The sequence below is a fragment of the Chenopodium album genome, chromosome 7 (assembly GCF_948465745.1).
Source record: "Chenopodium album chromosome 7, dcCheAlbu1.1, whole genome shotgun sequence".
Classification (NCBI taxonomy): Eukaryota; Viridiplantae; Streptophyta; class Magnoliopsida; order Caryophyllales; family Amaranthaceae; genus Chenopodium; species Chenopodium album.
Genome location: NC_137840.1, coordinates 23,639,857 through 23,655,679, shown reverse-complemented (window position 1 = coordinate 23,655,679; position 15,823 = coordinate 23,639,857). Strand labels below are relative to the sequence as shown.

Here is a 15,823-nt window from a genome sequence, read left to right as displayed (position 1 = left end):
GATTTGAATCAATGAAGTCTTGAACACGATCCTTGAGGGCGAGACACTTTTCAGTAGTGTGACCGCGACCTCTATGGTATCGACAATAGGAATTTGGATCCCAATTGGGGAAAAAGTTTTTTAGATTGAGGGTCTTGACTAGGACCAATGGAGCGAATATGACCTTGATCATGTAGACAGTCAAAAGCTTCATTGTAAGTCATTCTTATTGGTGTGTATTCTTCAATGGTCCGTTTTGCCTGTGGCATAGGAGCATTGAGTTCTTCATTAAACCCTTGGCGAGAATTTTGTTCGATGGCCATTACCCGATTTGTTAATCCTTCTACCACATTCTAGAGCATGGCAACGACATCTTGCAATTTTCGAACGTCCTCTTTTAGACTTGACGAGTCTTACTTGGGTATTATCTAAGAAAAGACTTGCATCCTCCCCAATCATGGCCACCTCATCGAAAGAGGTCATATAAGTTGTCTCGATCATGGGCTCTCCTACAGGTGTGATAAGAAGTGATGGATCGAAGGATGCTTGGTCATCTTCGATGGCTAGAATCTCAGAAGTTTCATTGCTATCGATCAGATCTTAAATAGCTTCTTTGAGTTTCCAACACTCTTCAGTGTCGTGACCCTTTCCTTGGTGATATTTGCAGTGCTTATTAGGGTCCCACTGAGGTGGAATGGCTTCTGGAAATGGATCTTTGATGGCCCTATGGGCATGACTAGTCCTTTGTGATGTAGCTTCTAGAAAGCCGTTTCATAACTCAAACCAAGTGGGGTGAACACCCTCTTTGACCTTTGGATTCGTGATTTAGAGGCATTCGTGGCATGTACCTCATTAATGGGAGAGGAAGAAGAAGGATGGTTGCTCTTCTTTCCTCTCGCACTATTATCTTTCAGAAGGTCATCTTCAATGTCAATGCCTATATTATAGACAACCTCGAAAGTATTCAAATTGTGTTGGTATTTTAAGTGCCTTGAATACTTCCCTTGGAGATTCTTGATAAACATCCTCACAGATTCCTTTTCAGTGGTAGCCTTGATAATATTAGTGGATTTTTCCCTCCATTTATTGAAGAAAGACGTGAACCCTTCGTTTTCCTTATGTTTTAACATCTCAAGTTGTCTAGAGTCTGTTTCGTCTTGAATATTGCACTTGTACCTATCAACGAAAGCATTTACTATAGATTCCCAGGTAGAGGTCTTTTCCTTCTCGAGAGAAAAGAACCATTGTTGACAAACGGTTTCGAGAGATAGTGGGAACAGATAGGGAAAAACTTTCTTATCAATACCCTTAATACTCATTATGGTTTTGAAAGCTCTTAGATGAAAATAAGGGTTATATGTTGCCTTTAATTTAGGGATGTCAGTGGCGTTGAACTTATGAGGAAGAAGTTCCTTGTCCAGCGAGGCCCCTTGTGAACTCATGCCTTGAAATTTATAGTCACTAGATAGCTTGCTTAGACTTTCTTGTATGAAGTTCATTTGTTGTTGCTTCACGGGATCATCGATCTTGAGTGTGAGTAGCTTCAGTGACTTAGTCACATTAGTCAATTGACTCCTAAGTTCATTAACTTCCTCTTGAGTTGCCATTATCTTTTTAGCCTTCCTCTTTTGACGAATCGGTTTATCAAAAAGTAAGACTTGAACAAAGAGGTTGTCCTTGATTAATCGCCCTTCTTTCTTCGACCAAGTACTATAGAAAAGGAAATTGGGGATATTTACTGTTAATTATTTGACTCAAACTTTACTCAACATGCAATGGATGTAGGAAGTGAAGAAAAACGAAATAGAATGTGAAGAAGAATGATGGAGGTGGAGGGATATGAAGAATTAGGAATAGAATATACCCCCCAACTTAAATGATGGAAACACCGACTTATGCATGAACCTAAGACATGGTCATGGTGACATGTGTACTTAAAGTGTGTGCTAAGACTAGTGAGTGTAGGTGATATGTTAAGACTCGTGTCATGACCATGTGGCTAGACTATGTGACTAGACTCACTTAATGACTTAACAAGGTATTATTGACAGCGAAATTTAACCGAATTGCTTAGCAAACTGGTTAATTAGACACTAGGTGAGAACTCAATCAATAATCCGAACTGTAGGCCAAATGACAGAACTGGCGTCACACTATGTAGCTTAGCACCAAACGAAAGAGCTGTCGCCAGGCGCCAGACTCCACAGGGTGGCGCTACAACTCAGATTTTGGCGCCAAAGGTGGAGCTTCAATTTGAGACTGTTTTCGGTGTTATTAATCGACTGGGATATGCCTAAAGTCGTAATAGGTCAATTCTGATTAAAATATTAGACTTTATTGACTCAAATTAATTAATTAATTCATTCATTAATTAGGCAAAGTTCTTTAAGTCATTAATTTATTTAATCTCAACACAAGTCAAACAAATGGTTTAAGAGAAACATAGAATATATGCATAACAAATAATGCTCAGTTAGTCAAGTAGGCACAATATGATGCAATGAGTTTGCAACCTAACCATGGCTCTAGTTCTCTAAAGTTCGAGATATGGTTTAGTCAATAGAGGGTCCATGGTTAATTGTCCAGATGCACCGTGCGGAAGCCTTACTCTAAAGGGTTGGCGCGAGTTGATGGGACACCGCGAGTTTTAGAAAAAACTCGCTTCCATGGTTTGGTGAATTTAACATTCTCGGATGTACCCTTTGTTGCACGAAGCGTTCAATCAGGTAGATGGAGCATGAATTCCCAGAGGGTTATGTCCATATGTAGAACACATATGGGTTTCAGAAAAGTGAGAAAAAATTCAATCAGGAAGTAGGATCGAGCAAACAATACGAAAAACTGGTCTAAATTAGAACGCATATTTCTGGCTCGGTATTGGGGGAAGTTGGCGCCGGCAAACAGAGACTTGCGCCAGTTTTTAGCTGTAGCGCCTAGCGCCAATTCCGACGTATGGCGCTATGGCTAAAAGTCTGGCGCCAATGCTCTGGCCCCTGGCGCTACTTCCCACACGCCTCAGCAGCTTTCTATGCTCGATAAAATTTTCCAGTTTCGCGCGGTGTTATTTCAGTCCTAGTTGTGAAAGATATTTCTCAAATTTCCTACGTGTAAAATCCTATATTTTTAACTCATTACGGATGGTCTTTCCAATGAGATCTTTTTTTATGCATATGACAAATAATGTTAATCAAAATTACGCACATGAAATACTTAGAACGTTTCGAGTCTCATCACTCATTCTAAATCATTGCCGAAACAAATTCAGGAATTAAAATAGAAATCCTCCCTAGTGGAGTCGCAAAAACTGTAGGGAATAATTTCAAGCGTTAATCCCCTAGCTTGAACCCCACTGTGATCATACACTAAAGTACGGTGGCGTCCAAAAGGGAAGAAGATAGAGCAAAATAGTCGCCAACAAGTTTTAGGAACTTGTAAACTATTCACGAGGTGAAGGTTACACCCCCTAACGATCCAAGAGATCGTCAACTCCATAAGGTCTTGAATCAAATAAGGGTTCGGAGATGAAGGTACACATCCAACCTAAAAGAGATTGAACCTGCCCTAATAATAGGCCTCTACTTTATTCTGATCGTATTCATGTGCGCTTTCTGACTAACATGCAATCAATAGGATTAACCCTAAACCTGCTTATCTATGTTGGTTGAATATTAAGGCACAAATAAATCTATTATTGGCGATCACTTGAATTATAATCACATTAACCCTAAACAAGATTATTATTTATCTTATTAAGCGTGATTACAAGTACAAATTCCCTTTAAACCTGCATAAAAAGGTGTAATCAAGCAATAACATTAATATATATCAAGCAACATAATAATAATCATCATAATAAAATTATAATAATAATAATATTCATAACCATAATCATGAATCATAAAAATAATCATAATCATAATTAATAATCATAAATCATGTTAAAGCTTAATAATAGCAAGATCCTAGGCATGATACTAACAAGATTAAACAACAAACCCTAGTATTTCACTAAGCAATAAAAATCAAATCTTTAACCCTAACATGATACTAACATGAATAAATATTAGGAAGAACATAAAAGATATCATACTTTTAATCATACTTAATATTAAATTACCCTAGACATGATACTAGGAATATCATAATAACAATTTAAACATGATTTCAACATCATAATATCAATAAATTAATTAAAAGCACTTACTTTGATGACTCGTACCTCTTTCTAATAACAAAATACACACGTTAGTAACTTCAAGGAAAATAATAAACAAAACAATTAAATTAAATAATTGAAAGAGAGATTTGGGACCAAACCCTCAGAAATTAAACATTTCATGTCTAGGGCGAAGGCAACTTCGAATATGGCTAAGTGTCTCTAGATCTAATAATGCGGAATTTTGTATTTAAGAAGCAAGTTCAGAAAAAGAGAGAGAGAAATGATGAATGATTAAAGAGAATGAAAGAGAATTGAAAATTGGTTATAGGTGAATGTAGATGATGAGAATTGGTGAATGATTAAAGAGAATGAGAGAATTTATGAATGAAAACGGAGTTTTAGATGATTATCATTGAAAACTCGTTATCGAAAACGGAGTTATTAAGACGTTATTTATAGAAAAATCAGCCAAAAAGATAAAATTAACAAAACAGTGGCGCTAGGCGCCAATGCAAGTGCCAGGCGCTAGGCGCCAATGCCTGACGTTTGGCGCTAACCCTGTTTTTGACGCGTTTTCTCAAATCAGATAAATTTTGCCGTACATGAGGATAAAATCGTATCTTTTCATCAAAAATGTTCTTTGGTTTTAATTAAAACTCTGAAAAGAATCTTCTAGAAAAATCTAGAAGACTAAAACAATTCCTAATTGCATTAGGAATGATAAATCTATATTAGGCCCTCCTCTAGATCATTGGGCCGCATATGAGGCTCAAAACGGGCCCAATTAAGTAAATTGGCCATAACTTTCTCAATATTCATCGGAATTGGGCTTATAATATATCGTTGGAAAGCTCTTTTCAAGCCCCATCTAACTACATTACTATTGGACCCATATCATAGACCAACCAAACTGGATTGGCTATTTTCTTAAAATAAGTTTTAAAAAACAGAGAGAAGAGAAAAGAAATTAAAACTATCCGCAACACTAAACTTTCCACACTTTCACTTTATTCGATTATGATTCGACGCGAAAGGTACTCATCACTGGGTTTGGTTTTGGGGAGACACAAATGGGTGTCTACAGTTACAAATTCTTCTTCCCTCAAAGTTAAAGCCTCACCTTGCTTGGGATTAAACTCTCTACAATACGATGCATCATGATCCATCCCACCACAACAAGCACTTGAGAAATCAATGATTTGTGATGGTTTTGAACAGAAACCAACACTTGAGTTCAACTTGGAAAGTCCTTCATTCAAGAGCTCAACTATGTGCTTAAGTTGGCCGACTTTCTCCAACTCATAAAGATCTCCTTGCTGCCCTTGGGACCTTCTTTAGCCTCCCCAAGAATAGCTAATAGCCACTTCTTCAATTGTAGCTTCAACTTTGCTTTGACGGATCTTAATCAATTGGCCACTGGCACCCGCATCTAGATTGGTCCTTGACATTGGCTCCAAGCCATCATAAAAGAATCTCATGAGCAAATTACGGTTGAATTTATGATGAGGACATGCTCTAATCAAATCCTTAAACCTTTCCCATGCTTCCCCAAGAGTTTCATCTGGTTCTTGCTCAAAGGAAGCTATCTTCCTCCTCACTTTTGCGATTTACTCATCGGAAATGAACCTCTTGAGAAAGGCCTTCGCAACTTCCTTCCATGTGGTGAGAGAGTTGGGCTTCAAAAGCTTGAGCCATTTCTTTGCTCTTCCGGTGAGAGATTGCCGAAAGAGATGTATACGAATGTAATCTTAGCTCACCTCATTTGTTTGCATCATTGCACACAACTCAAGGAATCGGGCCTAATGCTGAATGGGGTCTTCAGTTACGCCTCTGGAAAATTGCTCAATTTGCACCATCCTAGCATATTGTGGATGGATTGTGAAATTAGTCTCGGTGGTCGGGAGAAGTATACCACTCGTGAGCTCATAGAATTCCGGATTTCCAAACTCCCTAAAAAGAAGGTCATCCTCTTGTCTTGCCATATCTCTCTTTGAATACAACAAAGCTAAGCACACGATTAGCAATGACAAGTAGGATTAAGCAAGCAAAATAAAAGAAAGGAAAGCAAATAAAATGACTCTAACAATAGAAAAAATAAATGTTAAACAAGCCGCTTCCCCGGCCACGGCGCCAAAGTTTGATCGATGGTTAGATAGGTCGTTAAGCTACTACCCTAATTTAATTAATCATTTATAATACCTAAACTTACACCAAACTAGTTATTGGCATGTAAAGGGTCGAACCACTAGGGAAGCACACTAATTCAACATCAATAACCACTAATGCAAGAGTAAAAAGGGGATTGTTTTTTTTTTGTTTTGTTTTGTTGAGTAAGAGCACTAAAACTACAAATAAGCAAGAAAATTATGACTTAAATCATCGGAAAATGACGCTAGGGAAACGGGGGTGTCAAATATGGTTAGAAAGAGGGGAATAATAATGATTATCATGAAACACATGCCAAAGAACACAAGATTCTACCTGAACAATTCATTCTCATGCAATAGTCTAGGCAAATCAATGGAAGAGGTCTACACTAATATGGATCATTCTCATGCATCCTATTAATTATAATCAAATCAAGAGAATAAAGAATTACAATAAATAAAAAGTCCACTTTAATGACACATTCTAATGCAATCATTAAAATAGAGATGATCTTAATCTAGTTCAAATCACTTTCATGCATTTAAACTAGAAAACATCAAATAGAGTGCAACAATAATCTCAAGCTATCAAAAATCATGTATTTCATCATTTTATGGCATGAGTTCAATCCAACCATCATCATTCATCCAATATCAACTCTTATTTCCCATCCCCTTCCCCTAGCTAAAAGATTAGCCTAGAGAAGAGAGATTAAACATAATAACAAAACTAGAAACAAACTCAAGAAACACAAAACAAAACATGATTAAAAACAATGAAATCAATAGCAACTAGATGAACTAATAAGATTAACAAAAATAAGCAACAATAAATGCAAATAAATAAAGCTAAAGGAAAGGATTAGAGATTACTAAAGAAGGGATTAACGAAAGATGAAAACTTGAATTCATGCTTGATTGAAGATTAAACTTGAGCAAATTGGAATACTTGGAAGAAAATTGAGCAATAATCTACTTTCTCTCCCTAAAAATTATCTAATCTAACCCTAAGAGAGAGAAGATCTCCTAAAACTAGAGAAAAATATCTAATAATATACAATCGTCCCGTAAAAAGAAAGCCTCGAAAATAAATAGATACGCGCAAAAACGCTTAACAAGGCTCGTTGTGCGCCCGCGCAAGGTATCTATGCGCCCGCGCAACAGAGTGTGCGCGCCCGCGCCTTTGTGGGTTGGGGCTTGCTGGCTGAGTTGTGCGCCCGCGCGCATTGGGTATGCGCCCACGCAAGGGAGTGTATGCCCGCGCACAGGTCGTACACAACCCGCGCTAATCTCTCTGCCTCGATTCTGAAATTTACATCCTTCTGCACGGGATCTGATAGGGTTGCGCACCCGTGCACGACGACCGCTCTCTCGCGCACTTTTTGCGCTCCCTCGCACCTTGCTTCTTTGATTATACTCTCGTGCTTACTTGTCCTCTTCTTTGTAACCCAAGACATCAAATACGTAAGCACAAGCACCAAGGAAAGCAATAAGGTAAAGGCAATGGTGAAAATACGCAATAAAGAGAAGCATTTACCATGTACGCGATTTCATCCAAAACACATCGAGACATGTATAAACGCATTATTTGAACAAAACACCTCAAGACAAGCTAAAACAAAGCATAAACACTACCCTAAGGGTGACATAAATGTCACTCATCATATTTTGTTTTACTTTTATATAACAGGAAATAAAAACTTAAAATATAAACATAGAAAATAAGATAATTTAAATAAATTAAGAAAATAAGCTAAAAACTACTGAAATACATAAAATAAAGATCAAATAAGGAAAATAAGAAAAAGAGATAAATGAAGTGTAAAACTAGGGAAATTAATATAAACTAAACCGGAAAATAAGCATAAAACTACCCTAAAAGTGACATAAAAGTCACTTATCATTGATAAACAGGGGAGAGCGCTGCACTTTTCCTTGGCAGGAGCTTATGCGTATGGAGGGAGATTATGCGCAGGACTTGCTTCCCTCATTGGCTCCTCCACCCCGTCTTCCTGAGGTATGATTTCTTTTGAGAATTTTATTGCTAGTCTCTATTTAAACCGTCGAATAACCTGATTATTCGATCGTATTTTCAAACGATTGTTCGCCGTGTGGGGAGGATTAAGATCCCGCCTCAATCCGTCTGCTACCCGGGGCCGATCGGTATTACTGAGGACCATATTGCTGACGCGCCAGAGGGTTTCAAACAGGCACAGGAGTCTTTGCATGATGTTTTTGAGCCGGTAAGCTTTTGATACATTATTCATCCCTTTTAATACCGCTTTTTACTAATTTTTTCTTTGCTTAGTTCTCTGCCTACCCGCCTGGAGATGATGGGATTCATGAAGCTGGTTGACGCTTTGAAGTACTGCATCATCAAGCTTCGGCGTGGTGCAAGTTGTCGGGGCGGTTCTAGCAATGTTCTTGAGGTATGTTAACTTTTTCTCATTTTTACCATTTGTTCTATTTCGCACTGTTGACATCTTTTGATTTTGTGTCTTTAAGGAGAAACGGACGTCCCTCTCACGCTTGAGGCATAGAGGATCGAACGAGGGAGAGCCTAGCCGTGGCAGTTGATCTCCTAAGGTTCATCGGCATTCTCAGTCTCAGCGGGAGCCTCAGCTTTCTCAGTTGTTTCAGGAGGCTCGGTTGCAACAGCCTTAGTCTTCCAAGCCGTTCAAGCAGTTTCAGGGTCAGTGGCAGCGACATTCGTTTTCACAGTCTTCACAGCCTGAGTTCAGGCCAGTTATCACTCGTGTAGATCATGGCTTATACACAACTCCATCGTCTGGGGCGCTTCCTCCACCGATGCCAGGCTTGTTTTCAGTTCCAGTTTGTGGGATGATGCCTCCACCGACGCTTCCTACCTCTTGGAGTCAGTCTACACCGTTTGCCAGTTGGACGGGTCCTGCTTTGAGTTTGACTGCTACTGGAGTTACAGGGACTAGTAGGGATACTACTCCTCGTACCCGGATGATGGCGGGACTCTTTGGCTCACCGCTCCCGTATTCACTAGCTGGAGATGATACTGATCCTCACTCTTCTAGTTCAATAAATTTTTGACCGAGGGTCTTTATTTGTATTTTAGTTGGTGACACTTGACACTACTTATGCATCATGACTCATTTTGTACATTATTCACATTTTATGTATTAAATAGTGTGTGTTAGTGTATGCTTGAGACTCATTGTGTGTGATATTGTATTTATTAATGACGCGAAAAAAACGTAAGTGGAGGGTACCGACCTTCCCCAACATAAAAAAAAAAAATAAAAAGAAAAGAAAAAAGGGATAAGTTTTACAACTCCTCCAAAATTAATAAATATGGAAATGGGACAAGGTTTACAACTTTCCCAAAGAAAGAAAAAAATAAAATAATAATAAAAGAAATAAGAAAAAATAATAAAATAAAATAATAAATAATAAAGATAAATAGAAATAAGAATAAAGTAATAAAAAATAATAAAATAAAATAATAAAGATAAAGATAAAAATATAAATATAAATAATTAAAAAAATTGAGAATTATATTAGGAATGAAACTCTCGAAAAACAAACTTAAAAGATAAACGGTGAAGATAAAACAATAAAAATCCGGATAAAAATAAAAAAAGGATAAAAAAAAAGAAAACGTGTGGGCACCGTGTCACGGTAAAAGCTACCGTGTCGTGGCAAAAATTCTCGTGACACGGTAGTAAATCCCGTGTCACAGTGCGTGTATTCTGCAACGGGGTGGTTTATGCGTATAGAAAGATAGATTCTGAGTATTTCCGAGCGTTTTTGCTATAAAATAGGACCGGTATATTCGTGATATGCATAATTACAAAACATAAAATAATTAGAATTTCATATTTCACTAATAATGTCTCAGAATTTTGATAATACACTACGCGACTGGTCTTATTCTTTAACCAATGCTGACAAAAGAGAGTTGGAATTGTTTCATGTTAGGGGTTTACTAGCCCAGAGACATGTAGCGATTGAACATGATTTTCTTGGGGCAACATAACACTATTGGAGCCCAGAAACACATTGTTTTAAATTTGATTAAGATGAAATATGTCCCCTGCCGGAGGAATTCGGTGCCATCTTTGGGTTTATTGCCAGAAATCTTATTGCCATGCCTACCCTACGTGAGTATTATTACGAAGACTTTGAACGCCATCTGAATCTAACAGATCTAGATTTAAATTTAATTGTGTGTGGTAATGAGGTAGATTTAGAAAAACTTTCAAATTTATATTTCAATCGCCCTGTCTTTGAGGCTTATCATGTATACCGTAAAAGGGATTATATTTTTTGCATGTTTAGCAAGATTTTATTTGCAAATGGTAGGGTAGGACATGCTTGTCAAGCATCTATGCTTGAACATGTTGAATCTGGGAGATCACCTATGCATACGTGCCTTGGAGAAACTTTGCGCGGCCTTAACGAAGCAAAAGCTGACCGGAAAGGAAGGGCTCTCTAGTAATGTTGCAGGTAAAAACGCGCTCTGAGTAGTCCCCGTGACACAAAACATGCACCGTGGCACGGTGCACTTCTGCAGTGACACGGTGCATTCTGCCGTGTCACAGTGGATTCTGCATTTTTTTTCCGACTTATTTTTTTTTTATTTTGCAGATTTGGTTGATGGAGCGTTTAGAACTTTTTGAAGCCCCCGACGATATTAAAAATTATGGTCCCAACAATCTAGTGCTGTAGGGAATATTTCAAGCATTATCCCTAGCTTGAACCCTACTGTGATCATACACTAAAGTACGATGGCGTCAAAAGGGAAAGAAGATACAGCTAAAGAGTCGTCAACAAGTTTTAGGAACTTGTAAACCGCTCACGAGGTGAAGGTTACACCCCTTAACGATCCAGGAGATCATTAACTCCAATAGGTCTAGAACCATGACTGGTAGTTCGGGGATGAAGGTACAAATCCAACATAAAAGAGATTGAACCTGCCCTAATAATATGCCTCTACTTTATTGTGATCGTATTCATGTGCACTTTCTGACTAACATGCAATCAATAAGATTATTCTTAAACCTGTTTAATCTATGTTGGTCAAATATTAATGCACAAACAAAACTATTATTGGCGATCACTTGAATTATAATCACATTAACCCTAAACAAGATTATTAATCATCTTATTAAGCATGATTACAAGTACCAATTCCCTTTAAACATGCATAAAAGGCGTGACCAAGCAATAAAAAAATATCAAGCAACATAATAATAATCAAATAATCATAATATTCATGTTAAAGCACAATAATATCAAGATCCTAGGCATGATACTAACATGATTAATAACAAAACCTAGCATGTCACTAAACAATAAAATCAAAGCTTTAACCCTAACATGATACTAACATGAATATTAGGAAAGAAAATAGAAGGCATCATACTTTTATTCATACTTGATATTAAGATTTTTTAGTTGTTACCCTAAACATGATACAAGGAAAATCAAACCACCCTAACATGACGCTAGGAATCATAATAACAACCTAAGCATGATTTCTACATCATAATATTAATTAAAAACCATTAAAGCACTTACTTGGATGCCTCGTATCTCTTTCTAATAACAAAATACACGCGTTAGTTACTTCAAGGAAAATATAAAAGAAACAATTAAATTAAATAATTGAAATAGAGATTTGGGACCAAACCCTCAGAAATTAAAACCTTTCAGGTCTAGGGTGAAGGCAACTTCGAATAATGCTAGGTGTTTCTTGGTCTTGTGAATACGGAATTTTGTTTGTAAAAGGGTTGGTTTAGAAAAGAGAGAGAAGAATAAGCTTTAGCTTTGAGAGAGAAGAGGATTAGAGAATTGATGATTGTTGGTGATGAAAAACGGAGATTTTAGGAGGATAATTATAGAGAAAATCAGCCAAAAAGATAGAAAAACAAATCAGAGTTTCGACGAGGAAAAAAGAAGTTAGCGCCAGGCACTGACATTAGCACCAGGCGCTAACGCTAGCGCCAGGCATTAGCGTCAGGCGCTAATTAATTTTTCCACGCGTTTTCTAAATTGAGATAAAAATTAGCCGTACAGAAGGGCAAAATTGTACTTTCCTTAAAAACACTCTTTTATTCTGATTAAAACTCTAAAAAGTCAACAAAAGTCAATTAATCAATGCTAATTGAATTAGGAATGAAAAGCAATTTCTAGAAGAATCTAGAACACTAAAACCATTCCTAATTGCATTAGGAATGATAAATCCATATTAGGCCCTCCTCTAGATCATTGGGCCGCATATGAGGCTCAAACCGGGCTAGTTTAGTAATTTTGTCATAACTTCCTCATTATCCATCGGAATCGGGCTTATAATATATCGTTGGAAAGCTCTTTTCAAGCCCCATCCAACTACACTATTATTTGACCCTTGATATGGACCAACCATTATTGGCTGTTTTCTTAAAAAAGGTTTTCAAAAGCAAAGAGAAAAGAAAAGAAAAGAAAGGAAAACTATCTGCAACACTAAACTTTCCACACTTTCACTTCATTCGATTATGATTCGATGTGAAAGGTACTCATCTCTGGGTTTGGTTTTGGGGAGACACAAATGGGTGTGTACAAGTCCGTAGGAAGAAGAATTACTCTGTGAACATGTCGTATGAAGATTGGAAGAATGCCTTTGCAAAGAGAGAATTTTCCATTCGTTGGGTGGTGCCTTGGTGGAGGCTTACTAGGATGGTTGGTACAAATGATACTCTGTATTGTCGTGTTCCTAGTATCTCAAGGATGACTTTTTATTGTCCTTCTCGATTGATGCGACAATATGGACTTGAACAAGTAGTTCCACGCTATAACGATAGTCCTCGTGAATTATCGTTGCTTGAAAGTAACGTTCACAAGTACGAGGCTTATTGGATTGGAAGACCTACTACTACAAAACGCGCGTTTTCTGGACGCTTTTTAGCCCTTTTTTCGACGCTTTTTAGCGTCGAAAAATTATTTCTCGACGCTGCAAAAAAGCGTCGAAAATCCTTGAGTCGAAAATTGGTCAAGGACACTAAAAAGCGTCAAGATTCTCGACGCCTTTTAATGTCCAAACTAATATACGAAGCGTCGAAAAATACGTATTTCGCGTAATATACCAAATGTGTAGTTTTTTTTAGCGACGCTTTTAAATGTCCATATAATCAAATTTAGCGACGCTTTTTGTTGTCTTGCGTTTATTTGTGTCAGCCTATGGTATGGCGGGAAACTCTTTAGAAATTTGAAAATGTGCAAATATGTAGACATTAAAAAGCGTCTAGAAATTTTTTTTAAGTTTTTTTTTTTTTTAATTTAATTAAATTATTATCATCATACACATTATAGTTATTTAAATTTATCATAAATTAAATTAATTAATAACATAAAAATAATAATAAACAAATATTCTATATATATAACCAACTAGATTAAAAGGAAATAATTATTAACAATAATAAGACTACGTAGTACTTAATTACCAAATTTATAAAAGAAAACATCAACACAATTATTTAAAAAAAAAAAAAAAAAAAAAGGTCGCATATTATAGTATGTAGCTTGTCCCTAAATAAATACATCACTAATATAAGACTAAAAACCAAAATAGATAGATGATGGCCACATTGATCGATATAGTCGCTTGTTGATGCTCAAGTGTCCCGGCCTATTCGATCTTTTGTTGCACCTACATTGCCTTTTCCAATCTTCCAAAAAAAAAAAAATACAAAGTATAAATTAGTACATTACACAATATAGGCTCAAGATTCAACATGTTGTATTTAAACATAGAATTGTGAGTTAAACATAAAAATATAAATGAACAAAAAAACCCAAAAGCACTATAGCTATTGTATTCATTGAATCATACAGAAGAAACCCATAAAAATAAATTTTGCTGTAAGTAGATTCAATCATGGACCATTGAAGAAAATGTATGGTCAACATAATGAAACACCCCACTTTTTAGACTTTTATTTCAATAGGGCAACTGGGCAAGCCATTTACAAAGAACTCTCAGCATGCTCCATCAGTTAGAGCCATTTACAAAGCATGCTCCATCAGTTAGAGTTCCTCACATTCTCAGCCAGCAGATAATTCTTACACTTTATTACAGAAAATACAAAGTTATACATGGTTTTTATGCTTCTACTACTGGTGCTTAATTCTTTTCTATTCACCATTGTTTATCTTGGGTGAGCTAGCTAACTCACTAAACTAATTTGAAGTAGTGAAATGATTAAAACCATAATTGATCCATGAAGATCTCAAAGGCATACATTATATTTTTAAGGAAAAAAGATAACTCAAAGTGCTAGACAATCTTTTTTTTTTTTTTTTTTTTTTTTTTTTGACAAAACCTGCTATTTTATAAAAGAGAATCAGGATACATCAAAAGCAAGATCAGCAGCAACAGAGGGAGGAGCCTCCTCAATCCAGACCCTAAGTTCAATAAACTCTCTACTAAGATTAGCCAATTTGTGAGCAACTCTATTGCCACTCCTACCAACATGAGAAAACTCGATTGAATTACATAAACTACCTAAGTGCAGGATGTCTTTTACAATGAGACCCAAAGCAGAGCAGTCGCACGAATTCTTAGCAAGTATATTGAAGGGATTAAGAGTTTCTACAGCTGAAGATCTCTTACCTTTTCTAGGAACCAAACAATAAAATACAGAACAAAGGCACCCACTATATTCAATAATCCCTATACTTTATCTATCCAATAAATTAAGACTATATGTATAAAAGTCACAATCATACAAACACTTAGGCAGGGGAGCAAGTAAAATCATCAGACCTTAACAAAGGCAGATCTAATTCAAAATGGGGGAGGTAACAACTCTAACAACAAAGACATTTTTATCCCCAAACTTTAGCCATAATAAAGCTCAAGTTAAGACAAGTAGTATAAAAGCAGCAGGGGAGCAGGACAAGCAGTAGCAGGGGGGCAGGGAACACACACACACACCACAAGCAAGCATTCACACAAGCTCTAAATGTTACCTGATGTTTTGCCTTTCCTAAGAATTCAGATGCTTTGTCTAGAAGACCCGGAGATGCATTCCCTTGACGAACTGCACCTACAATCTGAGAAAATTGTCCAACAAGCGCTTTAAGAAGAAGATTGTTGTGTCCGACCTCGTCTTTCAGCTTTTCATTTTCTTGAGATAGTGTATCATTTTTTTTGTGCAAAGCATTCACTTCTTCTTTAACACTATCCATCACAATAGTCCTCTTTTGAACTTTTCCATAGCCTTCCTTCCTTAACACACCACGTACTCCGAAAATGTCCCCCTTTTTAACCCCTTGTCCGTAACCCACCGGACGATCGGGAATCTCATTGCCATACATAGTTTGTTGAAATGCTTCATCTTCGAGCTCTTCTTCAGACATCTTAGGGTGCACCATCCTCAACTCTTCAACCTTAGCTTTAACATCATCCTATACCAACATTTAGGAGTAATGTAACACCACAAATAACACATAATCACACCACAAAATCTACACAAAATGAAACCAGAAATCTGTCACAAAACCATACCACAAAATCTTGAGT

The 15,823-nt window shown here is 36.9% G+C and overlaps 1 non-coding gene across 1 annotated transcript; it reads left to right on the top strand.

The window, feature by feature from the left end:
• The first annotated feature begins 5,632 nt into the window (after positions 1–5,632).
• On the top strand, positions 5,633–5,739 carry LOC145641397 (small nucleolar RNA R71). Its single transcript, XR_014115427.1, has one exon. It is a non-coding gene; the product is annotated as a small nucleolar RNA R71 (small nucleolar RNA).
• Positions 5,740–15,823: the final 10,084 nt, after the last annotated feature.